Below are 6,829 nucleotides of genomic sequence, written 5' to 3'. Positions count from 1 at the left end.
GCCAACTAACACATACTAGGACGTTAACTGGTGTGATTAATCAAAGAAGGTAGTGTGGTGTGTATTGGGAAAGAGCTCTGAATGTCAGAGAGGAGATTTGGATTCTAGGCCTGGCTCTGCTGCTTAATCATTTTGGGACCTTGAGAAAGTCAGTCCTTCTCCCTTTGATCCAGTTTCTTCATCTGTAAAATGGGAGGGTCCGACTGCATACTCTTCAAGCTCCCCATCTTATTCTAGCTCTTATAGTTTATGGTTTTATGGGCTTTCATAATGCTGACTATTCTCTGACTCCAGTATCTCTTCTCCAATCCATTATTCACACAACAGATCAGGTCATTTCCCCAGTATTATGTCCCTCCCTTGCTTATAAATCTTCGGTGGTTCTCTATTGCCAGCAGAATAAAATCCAAATATCCTTAATCTTTGCCACCCTCTCCCCCCATGGGAGCAATAGCTTAATTCTGTTTCACTTTGAATATAGATAGGAGCATTTTGTAAAATGCTACTTGTTCAAGAAGCTTCCACGGATCCCTCTCACTTGTGTGTGTCTTCTATTGGGGGAAGTCACAAAGGGTGCTTAGGTAGGGACCGGAACTCAAGAGCTTCTGAGCAGGAGGGAGACACATATCAAACAAGAACTAAGTGGGAGAGTTCAGAGGGGTTGGGAAAGGCTTCTTGTAGAAGATGGGATCTTAGTTGGGACTTAAAGGAAGCAGGGAAGCCAGTAAACAGAGATGAGGAGAGAGAATATTCCAGGCATGGCACACAGTCAGAGCTGAGAAATGAAGTCTCTTGTTCATGGCCCTGAAATGAAGAGTACATGTTAGACAATAAGGTGAATAAAGACTGGAAAGGTGGGAGAGTGCTAGGTTCTGAAGGGCTTTGAATGCCAAAAAAGAGGATTTGGTATTTGGTCCTGGAGACAATAGGGAGCCACTGGGGTTTATGGAGGAGGGGTTTGGCATGGTTAGACCTGTGCTTTAGGAAAATCACTTCTGTGGTTGAGTAGAGGATGGATTTGTGTGGGGAGAGGCTTGAGGCAGGCAGGCCCATGAATAGACAATATACTATGTATGAAGTGACAAGGGACTGCACCAGGTAGGGGCAGAGTCAGAAGAGAGAAGAAAATATATACAAGAGATGTTGCAGAGGTGACAATGGCAGGTCTTGGTGGTAGATTGGACACGGGGAGGGAGAGGTTCTGGGTGTTGAGGATGAGTCATAGGAGGCCAATTTGAGGGACTGGGAGGATGGTGTTGCCTCTACAGTAACAGAGAAGGTAGGAGGTGGGCAGGAGATAATGAATTCTGTTTTGGGTATGTTGAATTTAAGCTGTGAACCAGACATCCAGTTCAAGATATCTGATGGGCAGCTGGAGATGTGTGATTGGTCATCAGTAGAGAGGTTAGGGCAGCACAGGAAGATTTGAAGTTTGCCAACTTGGAGGCGATAATTAAATCCATGGGAGCTGATGAGATCACCGGATGAAGGAGTCTAGAGGGAGAAGAGAAGAGGGCTCAGGATAGAAGGAGACTTAGAAGGAGCGGTAAGGATAGGTTGGAGAGGAACCAGGAGAGAGGAGTGTCCTGAAAACCTGGAGAGAAGAGGGTATCAAGGACGAGAAGATGATCAAAGGTTGCAGAGAGGTCAAAGAGAATGAGGACTGAGAAAAGGCCATCGGTTCTGGCAATTAAGAAACCATTGGTAACTTTGGAGAGAGGAGCTTCAGTGGAATGATGAGGTTGGCAACTAGATTGTGAGGGGTTAAGAAGAGAGTGTGAGGAGAGAAAGCAGAGATACTTTCTCCAGAAAGCAGTTGACCCTTTCAAGGAGTTAAGCCACAAAGGGCAGAAGAGATATAGGATAATAGTGGAGATAGAAGAATTAAGTGAAGGTTTTTAAGAATGGGGTGACATGGGCATGCTTGTATAGGTGTTTGTATAGGGAAGGAGCCAGTAAAGCATTGAGGGGAGAATGAAATTAAGTGATAGAGTAGGAATGAGGAGGGTGATCTGTTAGAGAGAAAAGATGGAATGGAATTGGCTGATCTGGTAGAGGGCTTAGCCTTAAAGAGTATGGCCACCTCATCATGTGAGATAGGAGTGAAGGACATCGTGGCAGAAGGCATATGAGTGATAAGTGAGGAAGAAGGGAGAAGAGGGAGCTCATAGTGAATGGCCTCAATTTTTTTTTCAACAAAATGCGGCAAGGCTGTCCCCTGAGATGGAGAGGGGAGGGGAGCTTTGAAAAATTTGAGGAAGGATGAAAAGGTTTTGAAAAGCCACTGTGGAGAGCGGGATAGTGATTGGGTGAGGGAGGTATAGTAGGATTGTCTAGCAGTAGCGAGGGCCCTGCTGAGGTTTTATAGCATTTGTACTGCATCCAATCACAATTGCATGATTTTCTCCACCTTTGTTTAGCCGCTCCTATGTAGGCATAGTGGTGGCAGATGATGGGAGTGATCCAAGGCTAAGGCTCGGCTTGGCATAATTGGTAAATTGATAAGGGGGTTAGGGATTCAAGAGAAGAGGATAGCATAGAATTGAATTAGTTCTCTGAGGGGTCAAGATGGTGAAAAGAGAAGAGAGTAGCTAGGGCAGGGAAAATGGTTTTGGAAATAATTGAAGAGTCAAGGGACTGGAGGTCATCACGTAGGAGAACAGGGTTTGGTAAGGCAAGGCAAGAGGGAGAGATGGAAAGCCAATAGATTATGAGAGGATAAAAGGATTTTGGAGCTCTTGCTCATGGATGGCAAGATCTGGGATATGACCATTTTCATGTGCGACTGATATGGGGTGGAAAAGGAGGTCATGAGAAGTAAATAAGTGTATTTGAGAGTCAACATTTATTTCAGCAGTTCAGAGGAGGGTGACATCATTAGACTAAGATGGTCTGGGAAGCCCATGGAGCTAACATTTGAGCCTCACTTTGAAGGATAACTTGAGTACTTGAGTGGAGAGAAGAATGAAAGAAAGGTATGAGAAGTTCAGAGGAAATTTTAGAATTATTGTGCCAGAAGAAAGATGAGACCTGAACACAATCCCCCTCCTTCCCCATCTCCGGTGGCCTCTAGAATAAAAGAGAGACTTTTCTTTTTTTTCTTTTTTTTCTTTTTAACATGTGTTTTTAAAGCTTTGGGTTACAAATTTTCTCCCTTCCTCCCTCTCCACTCACCCTCATTGAAAATGCAAGCATCTCGATACAGGTTATAGATGTGGAGTCATGCAAAACGCTTCCACAGTAGTCATGTTGTGAAAACTAAGTCTATTTCCCTTCATCCTATTCTATCCCCCATTTATTCTATTCTCTCTTTTGACCCTATCTCTACTCAGAAGTGTTTGCTTTTGATTATCCCCTCCCCCAATAAGAGAGACTTTTCTGTTTGACTTGTAAAGCCCTTCCTCCCCCGGCCCCAGCCCTCCTTTCAGCTCTTGTACATCACTCTCCTTCCTCCCAAATGGTCTGCTCATAGGCCCTCAGTGGTGGACAGCATTCCTTCTCACATCTCTGTGACTTTGTACAGACTGTGACCCATGCTTGGAAGACACTCCTCCTCCCCTCTCCATCCCTCCAGAAGCCCCAGCTTCCTTCAAAGATCAGCTCAGATGCTATCTCCTCTGGGATGCCTGGCCTAATCCCCCAAATTGGTAGTGCCCTCCTTCACCATAATACTTTATACAAATTTGTGTTTGACTTCTTATTTACATGTTGTTTTCATCCAATAAAATGTACTTTTCTCAAGGGCAGAGCCTTTGTATCCCCAGTGCCTATCAGAGAAACATAGCAGGCCTTTAATATGTGCTGACTGATTGACTGACTGACTGGGTGGATGGGTGGATAGAGGGTGTGAATGAATGAAATGGTGAGGATAAGACCAATGCTGCCCTCCAAGAGATCTGATGGAGGCCATATCCTCCTTATGGCCAGAGGTGGACTCCCCACTTGTCATCACATCCTTCCACAAACACAAACATCCCTTGCAATTAATCTCAAATGTCTATGACTCACAGTCACTAAATAATAATTTCAAACTAGGTTAAAAAATCATCCAGTTAAATGATGATGATTACCACATTTCATCCCAGGGCTGCACTCCTCTGCTCACTCATGCTGAGGTGGCTTGGCTATGCATTCCTAAAAACAGCCTTTCCTTTCATTTAAAAGATATTATCAGTGACTTGGATGAAAGCATGGGTGAGAAGGCTATCCCACTGGACGGTGACATAAAACTGGGTGGGATTGCTAACATAGTAGATGACAGACGGCCCAAGAGGAATTTGACAGGCAGGATCCTTGGGTTGAATTGAATAAGATGAAATTAAATAGGGATAAATGCAAAGATTTTTGCTTGGGTTCAAAAAATCAATCTCACAAATCCCAGTGTAGGGGCCTAGTTAGACAGTAACTTACCTGAAAGAGATCTGGGGGTCTCAGAGGACGTCAAGCTCAGTACCAGGCAGAAGTGTGATGTGGCAGCCTCTAAAGCTAAGGGAAGCTTGGGTTCCCCTTAGAGGGAGATGATAGATCCTCCACACCCATCCCTTGTCATGCCACATGTGGCATCTGGTGGATGGCTCTGGGTTCCTGGTCTAGGAAGGACATTGATAAAGTGGAGAACACCAGGAAAAGACCAGCAGAGAGGCTAATGAAGGACTCCTGAATCCATAACACATGGGAACTGTTTGTGGGAACTGGGTGTGTTCAATTTGGAGATGAGAAGGCTCAGGGGAACACAGGATAGCTTTGCTCAAAGATCGGAAGGTCTGTGAGGAGAAAGAAGGAATAGTTGGCCCCAGAGGTCAGAACCACAAGCAACTGGTGGAGGTTGAAGGCTGATTCAGTCTCGATGTCAATTAAAGTGTTTCCAGAGTGGAATTGGCTTCCTTCAGTCTGGGGGATTCCCCTTTCTCAGAGACCTTCAAACAGAGCTGGGACACACACTTGGATGTATTTTGCAGTGGGGATTCAATTTGTGCGTGAGTCAGACTGAACAGCACCTGAAGACCTGGCCAGCCCTCAGCTTTGCTGGTTTTATGACAGGAGCTGCTGGAAGAGATTTCCCAAAGTTGCTCCCAATTCAGAGGGCTATAGTGAAGGATGTCTTGCGCCAATGTGGACTACTGCAGGCTAGATGCTAGGGGTCATGAGGCCATGGCTTTAGAGCAGGAAGGGGCCTCAGGGGCCATCTAGCTAATGACAGCTAGCATTTCTATAGCCTAGCACAATGCCTGGTATGCAGCAGGTGCTTAATAAATGCTTGTTCCTTTCCTGCTTTAAGGTTTACAAAATGTTATCTCATTTGATAACAACACCTCCCACAACAACCCTGGGAGGAAGGTGATTATTATTATCTCCGTTTTGCAGATGAGGAAACTGAGACAGAGAGAGGTTAAGTGACTTGCCCAGAGTCACAGAGTTATTAAGTATCTGAGGCAGGATTTGAACTCAGGTCTTTCTGACTCCTCCAGTGTGCCACCTAGCTGCCCTTAATAGTAAGCACTTAATAAATGCTGGTTACCCAACTCACTAACTAGAGTCAGAGGAACTGATCTGATCCTGGACTTGCTGAGTCACCTTAAACACATCACAGAATCTCTGGGACCTGTTTCCTAATCTAATTTGTTTTAAAAAAGAAAGAAGGAAGAGGGTTAAATGATGTCTGAAATATCTTCCAGCTCAAAATCTGTGAGAATAAGAGCGTGAAAATTTAGGGCGGTCAGTGATATGGTCCTGCCTTTATCATGACCTTAGCCAAGTCTGAGCCTCACTGGGCTGAGAGATTAGCTGTAATGGCCTCAGAGTTTTTCTCTAGCTTGATGAGCATGTTTCTAGGCTCATCAGTGGTTAAAAATATCTTTTTATTAAATTGAATATGAATAACAGGTCTGAGGAAACCAAAGCTGCAGGTTTCATCTCAAAGGAAATTTTATCTTCCATCAATTTCTCCACTATTATATATACACATATGTATATACATACATACACACATATACACATATGTGTATATATACACACACTATATGTATACAAATGTATATAATATAATATGATATATCATATGTATTAAAGCTAATTCCACGTGCAAGATACTGGGGGTACAAAAGTAGTAAATGTAATTTTAACAGGGTTATAAGAAAAAAAGTTTTCTTAGTAATCTATTAAAATGTCACTCGGATAGGGAGATCAGAAATTTTGCTGGTCAAAATTAAGCCCCAAAGCAATTAGGCTTCGATGCTGACAGATATACATAATAAAGGCAAGAGATTGGTTGAAGGGATAGGTTCCTTTCCTTTCCTCTCCTCACCTCTCTTTTGTCCTCATTCCATTTCATTTGCAGCCAAGCTGTAGGGGATCTTGACAGTATGAAAGAGGGTCCGATGCCTAAAGCAGATAGTTCACTGTAAAAGAGGGCTTGGATCTCCACCCAAAATTCTGATTCCCTAGAAGAACTGGGGGAGATCATTGCCAGTATCAGGGGTCCTGAGGCATGAATTGTCCCTTTTCCATCTTCCTCGCATGTGGGCCCCTCATGCATGCCCCCAATATTGGTGAGTATTGTCTTTGTGAAAGAGGGCCTGAGGACTTGTGCGTGTGTGTGTGTGTGTGTGTGTGTGTGTGTGTGTGTGTGTGTGAAAAGTTCTTGCTCTGATATTTTAACAAATGCCTTTCTTTTGAACCATCTCTGCCTTCTGGTTGCATAAAACAAAAAGCAAACACTTGATTGGGGCCTCACCGGCTCCTATGTGGAACAGACACAAACCCATACAGAATCTGAAGTCACTATTCTTGAGACTACATGTTTGATAAAGGGATGTGGTGTCCCAAGTAC

The sequence above is a fragment of the Vombatus ursinus genome, unplaced genomic scaffold, assembly GCF_900497805.2.
Source record: "Vombatus ursinus unplaced genomic scaffold, bare-nosed wombat genome assembly UNPS02012901.1, whole genome shotgun sequence".
In the NCBI taxonomy this organism is placed as follows: Eukaryota; Metazoa; Chordata; class Mammalia; order Diprotodontia; family Vombatidae; genus Vombatus; species Vombatus ursinus.
The sequence above is the reverse complement of the archived record's forward strand: the minus strand, read 5'-3'. Positions refer to the sequence as shown.